Consider the following 13,315-nt stretch of genomic DNA (forward strand, 5'->3'; position numbering starts at 1 on the left):
AAAGATTGAGAAAAGAGAGAGAGGAAAGAAAGAGGAAAGAGAAGAGAAAGAGGAAAGAGAAATAAAGGAAAGAGAGAGGAAAGAGAGAAAGGAAAGAGAAAGGAAGGAAAGAGGAAAGAGAAGAAAAGAGGAAAGAAAGGAGAAAGAGAGGAAAGAGAAAGTTAGAGGAAAGAGAAAGAGAGAAAGAGGAAAGAGAAAGGGGGAGAGGAAAGAGAAAGGGGGAGAGGAAAGAGAAAGAGAGAGAGGGGAGAGGAAAGGGAAAGGAAAGAGAGAGAGAGAGAAAGAGGAAAGAGAGGGAGAGGAAAGAGGCATAAAATAATTCATTTGCATTTAATTGTAATGGTTCAAAGAATGTTTGGAAAAATGTTCGGCCCTCCAGCATGTTCACTTCATCCAATCTGGCCCTCTTTGAAAAAAGTTTGGACACCCCTGTGCTAGCTGAATGGTGATTTTGCATATTGAAGTAACCTTTGCTGTCTTGCCATTGTAGTTTCCTGGGAAGTTAAGAAAAAGTGCATCAAATGAAATCGTGGCATGCAGGCTACATTCAAATTGGGCCACCTTAGTGGGGGGGGGGGGGGAATTGCAGCTCCACCCCCAGGCTGCATTCTAGCCAACAGTGCTCCAGCCTCTAGACCTCAATGCATGGCCCTCCAATTTTCAACACAAACATCAGATACTAGCATTGACAATGCCACACTGGCAATGCCCATGTCTTGCTCTGAAGAGGACCTCTCTTGTTCTGCTTCCAGTGCCACCACAATTCTCACACCCAAAAATATGAGCTCTATTACTATCGAAAATGAAATTCTCAAACCAACATGCTCCTCACTCAAACAAGAAAGGCAGGCTTCATCTTTTCATGTTTTCCTCAAGATTTCTTTTCACCAGGCAGAGTATCTTGGCCAAGTGCTACTCCAATTTGTTCAAGAGTAGAGGCTGGCTACCCTGGGCCTTACTTGTTCACTCAGGCTGAAAAGTATACCTCCAGGTCTTATCCTCTGCCTTCCTTTGGATCTTTTGAGTTCAGCATGGAAAACAGACCAGAGAAGAACAGGAAGACACTGAGCAGCAGTTGTCCAGCATGGAGGCCAGACTAAAGACCCTCCAGGAACAGCAAACTCTGTGGTTGCAGGAGCTTGTTCCAGCTCTTCAGCATGTTTGCTTAGAGCTTGCCAACATTGGCCAGAGTCTGGAGAGGCTAGTGAAGCTCTTTGAACTGCAGGTGGCTGCCTATCCATGCTGTCAGCCCATGCAGCAGAAGGCAGAAACCAAAGCTGAGAAAAGCTGAGTCCGAGAAAAACACTTATCCCTTCCCACCTTCACCTCTTACCCTTGCACAGAAATATAAGAAAAGGCCAACTCCACAAAGCTCAGGAGCCCCATATTCATAGAATGGTTTTCATTATAAAGCAGGAGAACAAATGGCAAATACTGTTTATTTCTTAATACCTCACTTTCTCTGCGGGATCCTCTAAAAAAAAGAAAATAATACAGGTGGAGTGGGGACCACAATTAGACACACAATGTGGGTTCAGGTATAACATTAATCTTAAATTAACAAAGCAGAGTTTCTCTATTCACTTAACTTGCTATGCTGAAACAAGTTATATGATTTGAGATGATAGGCTGATTCACATAGCACAGGGGTGTCAAACTGCCAGCCAACAGGCCGGTTTCATCATACCGAAGCCACGCCCATCCCATTGCTGGCAATGCAAAAAGAGTCATGATACGTCGCGATATGTCACGTGACATGGTGAGTTTGACACCTGTGACATAGCATGTTAAAGCAGCAGCTTATTCACACAGACACACTTTTTTCAGCCTATACTAGCATACTCTAGCCCAGGCATGCCAAACTCACGATGTCACGTTATATCGCACGACGTATCGTGACTTTTTCTCCATTGCTGGCAATGGGGTGGGTGCGGTTTTAGCGTGACACATCTGGCCTGCGGGCCGGCAGTTTGAAATGCCTGCTAGCCATACATAAACCAAGCCAAAGAGAGATTATTTTTTTCAGTGAAACTCTCTAGCTGTCCATACAATAAAGGCACTGTGGGCTGCTTTCCCTGTTGCTTGTCTTTTCAGTAACACTGAAAACACTTTTCAGTAACACTTTTCAGTAACACTGTGATTACAGGAAGAAGCAAGTTCTGAAGTTAATTTTTCTGTGTCAACTGGTGCTGCTGAAACTTTATACCTGCAGAGAGCTAGCCTGGAAATAAAAACTTAGTTATAGCTTTTTTATTATAATTATTTGTACACTGCTTACTCAAGTAACTTAAATAATAATTAGTAGAAATGAGTTAATGTCTCCTGCACCATTACAAACAGAAGGCAGAGAAGTGTTACCCTCAGTGCTGTTGTTCCTGCAGTGTGTATGGCCACAGATCATGGCCATAAATCAATGGAGGAGATCAGAAGACATCCAATAAAAAGCAGTTGGTGAAATAGCTTAAGACAGATATAACCAATAAGAATATATTGATATTGCAGCATTATTGGACTGTAAAGGGGTCATTTTGTTACCAATAAAAGGGTACTGTGCAGTCTGCCTTTTAAGATTTTTTTCTGGTATGAAAACATGGAGAAAGCATTGGACATTTCCAGAGAAGATTTTTAATGTGCAATGCTCTGTGCCATTGGGGGTAGAAAAAAATTACCATTTGAAACTTGCAGTGTGGATTTCCACTGCTGCTCTTTGGGATTTTTCCTTATCACAGACTGTATGAATGGAAAGCTGGAAGGAGCTACACAGTGCCTTTTGTGATCAGTACTACAGGGAACTCTATGAAAACAGCGAAGTTTAGATCAGGTTTCTCCACTCCTCCCGTTCAATTGCCTGAAGCGCGCAGAGTGATTGTCCCATAAAAGCCTTCTCTGGAAGTAGCCGGGGCGAGGCGCTCCATAATGGATCTGACGAGGAAGTAGGAAGGGTATAGTAATAGCTGGCCACAAGGGGGCAAAATCTTTCAAACCAGCTTTCCTCGCGTAGTGAAACTGCACGGCGGAGGCTGTAGGCTGTGATGATCCCCGGTTAGCTTGCTCAGTATGTTTCTGAGGCTGCTTACCATCTGGAGGACATAAAGAAGGAAACAGCCAGGAGTAAATAAAGTGTTGTACGGCAAGGTAAGGAAGCGCTGGAACCACGCTACCTGCCCCCTCTTGAGGGGAGGGCTTCACCATCTGTTGCTGACGTTTCGTATGCCTCGTTCGCTGGGCTTGGCGCTAACTCCTAAATTACTGCCTGGCAATCCAAAGGTCAATTTACAGCCATATTAGTTGTTGCTCTTATCTCTAGGGATAGACTGGCTTCACATAAACAGAGCTTCATGGCTATTGTAACCTTAGCGGGGGGGGGGGGTAATCCTGGTGGATGGGTGTTGGTTGATTATGTGCCATCAGCTCGTTGTCCACTTCTAGCAACAGCATAGATTTTGGTTCCTTCCATTAGAGTCTTCTGTAGAGAGCTAGGTCTTTGCATAATGTAGTCATATTTGGTCATATTTGCCTTGAGTGAGAACTTTGGGTTGATTTGTTTGATTATGTATTTGTTGTTTTCTTGGCTGTCCATTGTATCGTCAGGATTCTTCTCCAACACCAGGGTTCAAAAGCATCAATGTTCTTCCCATCTTGCTTCTTCCAAATCCAAGTCACAAAGAAACCTTTTGCATGATAGTGATCTTTGCAAGTATAGACATATCATGGCATCTAAATACCTTTTCCAAGGTCTTTATGGTTACTCCATCAAATGTAGGTCTGTGGCACATTTCTTTATTAACAGTTCCTTTCTTGTTAATAACTGATCCTAACAGGAAAAAACTATCACTTTTATGTCTTCATGATCAGTTCTAAGGCTGGTTGTTCAACCTGTTGTCTTTAGTTTGGTATTCCTTATATTTATTTTTAGTCCCATTTCTTCACTGTGCTCCTTGACTTTTTCTATTAGAGGTCACAGATCCTTTGCAATTTTTGGCTACACAGTAGTGTTATACTCATCAGCATAGCACAGATTATGGATGTTTTTTCCCTCTAGTTTTAAAATCATGTTCATCTTCTTCCAATCCAGCTTCTCTTAATATATACTCAGCATATAGATTAAAAATGATTTTTAATCTTCTTGTTTTCAACTCTCAAATATTTTTAATTTTAATTTTTTTCCAATTTTTAAAACTTTTTCAACTCTAACATTCTTTTTTCATTTTTTTATAAAATTCTTATTTAATTTTTTTGGCTTTTTAAATGTTTTCTAATTTTAAAATGCTTTTTCAATTTTTTAATAAAATCTTTTTTAATTTTTTCAATTCTTCAATGTCTTATTTCAACTAAACATTGAAAAAAACAATTTACTTATTTTAATTCTTTAGAAATTTTTAAATTCTTAATGATTTAAGAGGAATAAACTAAAATAAAAAACTACAGAAAAAGAGAGACTGTAAGGACCTGCCTCAGTTAGACCTCCCAAGGAAGCAGAGCTCTTGAAACTTGCATTGTTTCAACAGGAACTTTTATTGGAAGTTATTGACAGCAGGACAGTAAGACAGGATTTGAGGATTTCCTGCAAGAAATGATAGATTAAAAGAACCCAGTCAAGTGCCACCCCAACTATCCACCTGGCTGGTTCAAACAGAGCCAATCCATAGGTGTCAAATTGTTGTGGGAAAGAACCGATAAGGTGCCACTCTCAAGGTCATCAGGTCTCTCCATGGCTTCCCTTTGTTATGTGCTCCTGGCTACTTTCCTTCATGACCAGATGCAAACTCGCCTGACCAATAACCAGCCAATAAACAGTGAAGGCCTTTTGTTTCGTTTATTGCAATAAATGGGGAGAGAAGCTATCAAAGCTTGGTTCTCTCCAAAGTTCCAACCCAAAATATCCCCTTCTTTATACAATCCTTGTCCCGGCCATACATCCCTCCTCTTTCCCCATTGGCTGAGATACTATGAGGTTACATTTTTCCGACCGCCTCTTACACATTTCCTGATAACATATTAAATCATATTCACATATACAATAATAATAAGAAAAATTAGACATTTAAATGGTTATTTTAAACTCTGTGGATATTTATGTCCCCCTTTTAGAACAATAGGTTCTTTTTTGTTTTCCTCTTACAGCTATTTTTATAGTTTGTCTTCTTCCTTTTCCCACTCTAAGACCCAGCTATTTTTGCCTATATGTTTATCTTACTTCCTTTCTTTATGCTCTCCTTTCCTGGTTTCCATATATTACAGTTTTTGGTAAGCTTGTTTGTCCAGGCAGTAAGTTTCCACTGCAACAAATTCAATTTTAAATTTCTCTTTCAATATTAAATTTTTGAAGACGTTTCCTTTACTTCTATCAAATCCCACCTTTTAATTTTTATTACACTGAAGGGTCTTCATTATCATGCTTAGAAAATCTTATAACCATTAAGTATATAACTTTTTCTTTTCCTAAGGCTTTCCTAAGGCTTTTCCTACAGCTTTGGTTAAAGTAGATGCACATAAAGAATACATTGCAGACATGCACAACACATAAGTCCTACAAACATTTGTTTTAGCCATCCAAAATTGAGAAGCCAATTAGTTAACCAACTCCAATCACTCCACATATTTTCATACTTTTGTTCAGGAGCTTTAGCCACTTTTCTGATTCCTTTTGCAATATCCATTCTGCTTCATGATTGTCATCTACTGTATCTTTAAATCCCACAAATTTTTAGCTTTATTTCCCAGGCTGCTCTGGTGCGTTGTCTTCAGTAATATTAGAATTAGAATCCACCCCTCATGATTTTTTCACAGTATTTCACACCCACAAATTGGTCCATAATCACAACAATAACAGCTACAGCAATCACAGTGACAATAACAAAAAATATACATTTACCACCTAATTCTTACAATTTACAATTCTACATTTTCAGTTTCTAATGATATGACTTCTGTCTTAGTTATTCGTTTTATTTGTAACAAACCACTTTTACTTCTCTCATGAATCACCACCATCTTCTTTGTTCTTCGTCTGGGGGTCACCTGAAATTCTAATAGAGATATTCAAATTAGGTAGGGATTCTAGTCCAATACCCATTCAAGTGCTTTTAAACATGGCTTTCAGTCCTTGTCCTGGAATAACCATCCAACCTCTTTCAGGTCCAGTCACCACCTTCGCTCGTGTGTAGTGAGTCCAACCCTTCACAGCCCTCCGGACAGCAGATTCAATATAAGGAACTTCCCTTCTTTGGTTGTAGAAATTCCTCCTTCCATTTATGAATCAGCACCCACTGTCCCGGCTGGATCTTATGGACTGGAAATTCCAAATGAGCTGTTTGCGCCACCAAGCCTTCCTGCCAAAGAGAAGACAGAGACCCCAGTACTTGTTCTACATTTAGCTATTTGTCTCCCTCCTTTGGGAGCATTAATCCTTTATTAACCCTTTTACATATCAAACATCCCTCTGTGGCCCTTTGGGCTATTCCATAAATTCCAAGGGTAGCATAGAATTTGAAATACATTTCTACCTATGCTTTAATTCCAGAATGACTCTCCTCATATAGTTTTTGGATCACCATTCTTGCAGTACCTTGTGATAACCACAGAATTCCCTTAATGCCATTTTTATTGTTTGGTAATTATAAATCTATTATAGCCTCAATCCTTTTACTATCTATTTTCCTTTCCCCTTCAACTATAATATATCCTAGATATTTTACCTCCTTTCATACCAATTGAGCTTTATTTGCTAGATACCCTCAATCCTTTCTTCTGCCAAAAAAAGTTGCTTTCCCATTTCTTTATAATTCCTAGAATAGGATCTTACAAAACTGAATACATAAGAATGTATTTGCTTCCATAGCTTAAAAGTGGAGGAAAGAAAAGAAAGAAAAAATCATTTGTCCTGTGTCACATAGAGATAGACTATACTTGTCCATGGAAGCTCTATTAAAAGTTGTCACATTTTTCTTTCTCCTTCCCTTTTCACCCTGATTAAATATCATGTTACAAAAATATAACTCAATAAACCTATTGTAAATAACACATTCAGGATTTTAAAAGGTAAAGCACATAGGCTCACCGATCAGTATTGGGCCAACATTTTCTGGAATGCCTTTTGTCTCAGGCAGATAATATTCAAATCACTCTTGTGGTAGCACATCAAACAGGATAGCTAAGAAGACAAAAGATTGTCTCCCCCTTCCCCCACTCACCAAACCAGACAGTAAAAAATTATACAAAACTTTTGCTTGAAACAGCCCTCAGGAGGAAAATTGCCATAACATTTAAAAAAGTGGCTTGCCAAAACCTCCCTCCTAGGGCTGAACAAAAATAAACCAGCCCCAAAACACTCAGCCATCCCTCATGGCCAAAGCAGGGTTTGAACTCAAATCTAGCCTTGCAGCCTGTGGCTATAACCCTGAAACTAAATTGGTTTTCTATAAAGATTTCCCTTCCCCTCCTTGGCTCCAAGGAAAAGGAAAACAAATTGAACACACACAGTATGCAGCAATTAATCATCTCTTTTGCAGTAGCAAGGAGTCCCAAAGACACATATTTTACCAGATGTTAATAAAACATCATAGGATTGTTCCTTTGACAAGAATACATTATAAATGCATTATTAAGGATAAATCCAAACTAAAATACAAAGGAAAATCACTGAAGCACGCCACACATACAAAAACAAAATATCAGAGTTGGATGGGACAGTAGAGGTCCTCTAGTCCAACCCCTTACTGAAACAAGAAACTCTATCCATTTCAGACTCTATCCATTTCTAACCTCCTCCCAAAAATCTCCAATAATGAAGCATCCACAGTTTCTGGAGACAATTATCCCACTGATTAATTATTCTTACAGTCAGGAAATTTTACCCAATTTCTATTCTTTAAAAAAAACAAAAATATGCAGACAGAAACTGCCTCCCCCCCTTTTCTTCTTTTTTCTGCATATCTTACTTTTTCAAGGCAGAAATTCTTGGGTTAAAAAAGTAACAAACTAAACATGTTTAAAAGGATTGCTCAAAAATTTCACCCCCCTTCAATAACCCTTCCACCATGGGCTTTAAACCCATTCTTCCTTCCAATGTAATGTTATATACTGTTTCTGGTGCATTACTTCACCAGGGTTCTTTAAAGTCACTTTTAAAGGATCCATGTGTACCCCTCTTCCATTGCCTTCTTGGGCCCAAATAAGAGGGTCCACTTTTCCTTGAGCTTCCTTGCTCAAGGCCATAATATTTACAATTATTTCTCTTTCATTCCCCATAATAACAATCCCCAATTTACCAATTAAGTACCTCCTGGCCAAATTGCAGTTCCTTTTATCAATATAAAGTTGCACCATAGTCCAGGTCCTTTTGCTACTGTCTGGACCATAGCAGATTTAAATATTGTTGCTTCTACTACATGTCCTCAATTCCCTAATCCTTAATCTTCCCTTTCCCAATTTGCATTCCTGGAGGTATATAGTTCATGGTAAATCTGGTGGCTCTGAAATCCACTGAGTACACCCTTTCCTCCTCCAGGGGTCCAACCTTTAAGGTTTATCAGGACTTCCTAAAAAGCTGGACCAGAAAACAGATTAGTCCCCTGACACTCCTAATCCTCAAAATTCACCAAATTTCCTCTTAGGGCACTCATTTTCCCAGTGTCCTTCTTCCTTACAAAAGTCACCTTGATTGATTGATTGATTGATTGATTGACTGGGAAAATTTTCTCCTAAGGGTTTATATCCCCTGGTGCCAACTGGCTGTCCTCACCCCCAGCCTAGACTTCTTCCAAGGCCCCTTACTGATTTCCTGATTACTCCTGCACATCCTCTTTGCTGGCCTGTTTGCACCAATTGAGCCATCATTTTTATCTTATCTTACATTTATCTCTCTCCTCTTCTCTCTTAGCATATATTTTCTGAGCCTCTCTTACCGGTAATAAATCTTCTGCATTTTTACCCTAATACCTTCCTATGCTTTCCATACAAATTGATATTTCAACATCATTTGATGTCCTGGATTACCAGGATCCAAATATCCATACTTTTGAAGTTGGCTTTTTAATTTCTCTACCCATTCAGTCATGTTTCCTCCTTTCCTTGTTCTAATCACAGTGCCTTCTGAATTTAAGACTCTAAGGCACTGCATATTTAAATGCCTTCTATCCCTTATAATCAAACGTAGCATTCCTCTCTGCACTCCTGTTACCATCCCACTTTGGATCTGCAACAGGAATCTCAGCCTGTTCATTCTTTTGTAAATCTTTTTCTTACACTGTTCCCTAGCTGCTCACCTAATCATCCCATTCTCCTCTGGTATAAACATGTTAAAAATGGGTTGCATTTCTCCTCATGAATATTCCATTGGTCATAAAAACATTTCTACCCTGTTTTCCTACTTCAATAGGATCTTCTATTAGTTTGGGCAATTATTTCCTAAATTGCTTGATTTCAAAAGCTGTTAGGGGGGCAATTTTTTTTCTTGGAGAGGGGTTTTCCCCTCTCTTGTCACTTTCCAACCTATAGGAACCTCAAGAAATACATAGCTTTCTACTTAACTCTCTTACACAAAATAGCATATCAGAGTTCTCGCCTTTCATTCTGGCCAGGCATAAAACTTCACACAGCTCCTTTCTCTCTCTCTCTCTCTCCCTCTCTTCCATTTGATTATTTCCATTCTTTTAACACCTTCTATTGTCCTTCTAATTACTAAGAAACTAGCCTTCTTCACCCTTTCTTGCATTTACACCAGACACAAAAAAAATTCCAAATGCTTCACCCCAGGCAAAACAATCATTGTTGTTTTCAAGGAGCTTAATCACAAGCCAATGAGCTCCATTTCCCAAATTTCCTTTTGGAATAAGGCCTTGTTGTTTTGTATATTACTGTTAGAGGGTCTCTCCCCCCCTCCCCCAGGTCTTTAGAAATGAGTCAACACAAACAGACAAACACAGAGACCCTTAAACATCATTTCCAGACCTTTGGAGGTTTGTGTCCCTTTAAATTTCTACTTTTACTCTTTTGGGGCAACTTGTAGCTTGTTCTCCAGGCAGTGGGGAAATGCAAGGAGCATTTCTGGTAGAAATGTAATGGGGGACCTTAACCACTGCCTATCCATTCCCCACCACTCTAAGCCAAGCTGAGAAGCCCAACTGAATGTATTGAGTGGCCAAACATGTACTTAGGCCAGATATATACTGTAATGTATCATCCTTCCTTTGTCCAAATGCTTTGTTTAAAGCATTGACTTAAAATACTTCAACATTCTCCCTAAGGATTCCCATTTCCTCTGGCCAGTTGAGATAGCAAGATAGGTCTCGGAATTCCTTGGTATACTTGGCCACTGAGCATCGGCCCTGCCTCACCATTTTGATGCAGTCCCTAGCCTTCCGGTCAGCTAAGGGGTCCTCAAATCTCTGTCTCAGGGTGGCCATGAACTGGTTAAAGTTCTAGAGCTTCGGAGCATCGGCATTGTATAGGGTCACCATCCAGTGGGATGCTGTGCCTTCCAGGGCCATGGTCACAATTCTGACCCGTGTGCTCTCACTGGGGATCTCCCGGCCATATTCATGCATGTAGCTCAGGACTTGAGCCAAAAAGAATCCCAGTTGTTGAGGATCTCCATCAAACTTCACGTCCAGGAGGGGAGTTGTCCGGTCGGAGTAGCAATTTCTGGCCTTCTGGCCTTGTGCCCATCGCCCCAGGCTGGGTGGCTCGGGCTGGGGTCACTGCTGCGGTTACAGCCCCTGGGCTTCTGCAGCACTGGTGGAAGTGCCAGGGTTGGCAGGTTCACTCTCTCCCCTTTCCTCTTTCTCCTCCAGCCTTCTCTCGACCGAGCCCCGGCAGTGATCCGCTTCTTCCTCCTTGAGGTTTTTGAAAGCTGCCACCATCAGGCTTATGGCTTATTTAAGGAAGCGGTCAGACTGGGTCGGTCTCTTGTCTTCTTCCTCACTGTGGTTGAGTGACCATTCCATTTCCCGCTTCCACCCCAGCTGGTGGCTGCCTCAGTGGAGGGTCACTTTCTTGGACTTTCCTTTCCAGTCCTCTTTCTTCCCCACACTGATCAACCATCTTGGCTTTGCAAGGTTCTCCCCCATCTCTGCTTCATTGGCTGAGCTGCTGTCACTCGGGCAAGCCTTTGGGGGGCCTCCACCCAGTGCTCGCTCTCTCCCTTCTTGCTGCCATGATTAGACATCACTTGCACGCTCCCTGTGGTAGGGGTTTTCTTCCCTCCAGGCTGACCACTATGACACCTGCCTCAGTTAAACCTAAGAAAGCAGAACTTTTGAAACTTGCATTGTTTTGACAGGAACTTTTATTGGACGGTATTGACAGGAGGAAAGTAAGGCAGGATCTGAGGATTTCCTGCACAAGATGATAGATTAAAAGAACCCAGTCAAACCCCACCCCAATTGTCCATCTGGCCGGTTCAGAGCCAATCCATAGGTATCAAATTGTTGTGGGAAAGAGCCGATAAGGTCTCTCCACAGCTTCTTCCCTCCGCCTGGAGATAAGGCAGATGGCTTCACCCCAAGAAAGATACTTCAAAGACTAAGGAACAAAGCAAAGGAAATACACTGCAGAATACCCATAGGTCCCCCTCCCCCCCCATCAGAATGGCAGAACCTGAAAATGAGGAGAAAGAAGAATAGGGAAGGGAAGAAATAGGGGTTCTGACATAGACACTTAAAACAGGGAAGCCGATGAATTTTTCAAGACAGAGAACAAAAGCTCAAGAACTATTGTAAACTGACACTTCACCATACAGAGAATATTTAAATTTTAGAAATTTTATTTTTTTAGCAAACAAAGAAAAAAGTCATGGAGATAGAGACTGACACCATAGCAACTTGCAAAGTGTGCCATATGTTTCAGCTTATGCCCACAGAAGACCCAAACAATGTATGTATCAAATGTAATCTATTTGAATTACTAGAAGAAAAAGTTAGGGTTTAGAGGCAACTATAGCCACTCGGAAACTCAATGAGCAAAGCAAGAAATCCCAATCTAAACAAGAAGAGTACAAACAAAATAAAACACAATAGGGAGCAAACAGCTTACAAAAAAAATGATGACCCCATATATGAACATAAAGAAGACAACCAATACACCGAAATTGAACAAAGTAGGGAAAAAACAGCTTCCATAAAAAATAAGCCTACATATATACCTAAAGAGCAAGACTGATGGAAACATGTCACTCTTAGAAGAAAACAACAGCCAAGAGCAAAGCCCCTACTATCTACCCTAGCCCAATCCAATGAAGCCCCTCTGGAACTGAGCAATCTCTTTCATAGTCTCCCCCTGGAAGAAAATATGCAGACACCCACAAAAGAGCATTCATTAATGATTTCTAAAAAAAAGAGGCAAAACCCAGCATTCCTGCGACAGGAAGAAAAATATTCCAGACTTCCCTAGCAAAAAAAGGAGAATATTGGTGAAGGACAAATAACTGAGGCAGAATATCAGCAGATAGCCCGAATCTGCAAGTCAGGAAAGCAAAGGCTCAGTATGAACAAAGACTTGCAACAAAAGTCAAAGATAATAAAAAAAGTTTATTTCAATATATAAATAAAAAAAGTCAAGGAAACAGTCGGTCCACTAAAGAGAAAAGATGGCAAGGAAGCAACAGGCAGTAGAGAGAAAGCAGAGCTGCTTAACTCATTCTTTGTACCAGTCTTCACACAAAAAGAAACTATAGACCAACATACCAAAAACATAACTGTAAAAGAGGAACTAGAAATAAAAAATAAAATAAGAATGGTAAGAGAACACCTGTCTGACCTTGATGAATATAAATCACCAAGCCCTGATGGATTACATCCCAGAGTTCTGAAGGAACTGGCAGATGTTATCTGAGAACCATTGTATCATATCTTTAAAAAAAACTTGGAGCATTAGGGAATTACCAAAGGATTGGAAAAGAGTTGATGTGGTTCCCATCTTCATAAAAGGGGGGGGGAACAGACCCAGGAAACTACAGACCAATCAGCCTGACATCAATACATGGGAAGATACTGGGGAAAATAATCAAAAAACAGATCTGTGAACATCTAGAAATAAATAAAAGTTATAACTAGTAGCCAGTACAGGTTTGTTAAAAACAGATCATGCCAAACCAGTCTTATTTCATTATTTGACAAAGTGACTAAATTAGACCAGTGAAATGTTGTGGACATGGTATATTTAGACTTCAGCAAGGTATGTGACAAAGTAGGTGCTCCATCACTGGAGATTTTTAAGAAGAGACTAGAGGACTTCCAGTTTGCCATTGCGGCGGCCGCGGCTGCTGGAAGACAAGCTCCGTCTTCTGTGTTCACTTCCTTTTTTTTTTTTTTTTTTT

At 40.3% G+C, this 13,315-nt stretch overlaps 1 protein-coding gene across 1 annotated transcript in view; it reads left to right on the top strand.

Annotated features, from left to right (window-relative positions):
* Window positions 1-3,048: 3,048 nt before the first annotated feature.
* LOC107287120 (cytochrome P450 4F22) overlaps window positions 3,049-13,315 on the top strand; it is a 63,347-nt gene continuing 53,080 nt past the window's right edge. The window contains exon 1 of the mRNA XM_015815589.1: window positions 3,049-3,135. The gene's annotated coding sequence lies outside the window, so the exon portion shown is untranslated. The remainder of the gene's footprint in view (window positions 3,136-13,315) is intronic.

This window comes from Protobothrops mucrosquamatus, unplaced genomic scaffold (genome assembly GCF_001527695.2).
Source record: "Protobothrops mucrosquamatus isolate PMUCROS unplaced genomic scaffold, P.Mucros_1.0 scaffold352, whole genome shotgun sequence".
Classification (NCBI taxonomy): Eukaryota; Metazoa; Chordata; class Lepidosauria; order Squamata; family Viperidae; genus Protobothrops; species Protobothrops mucrosquamatus.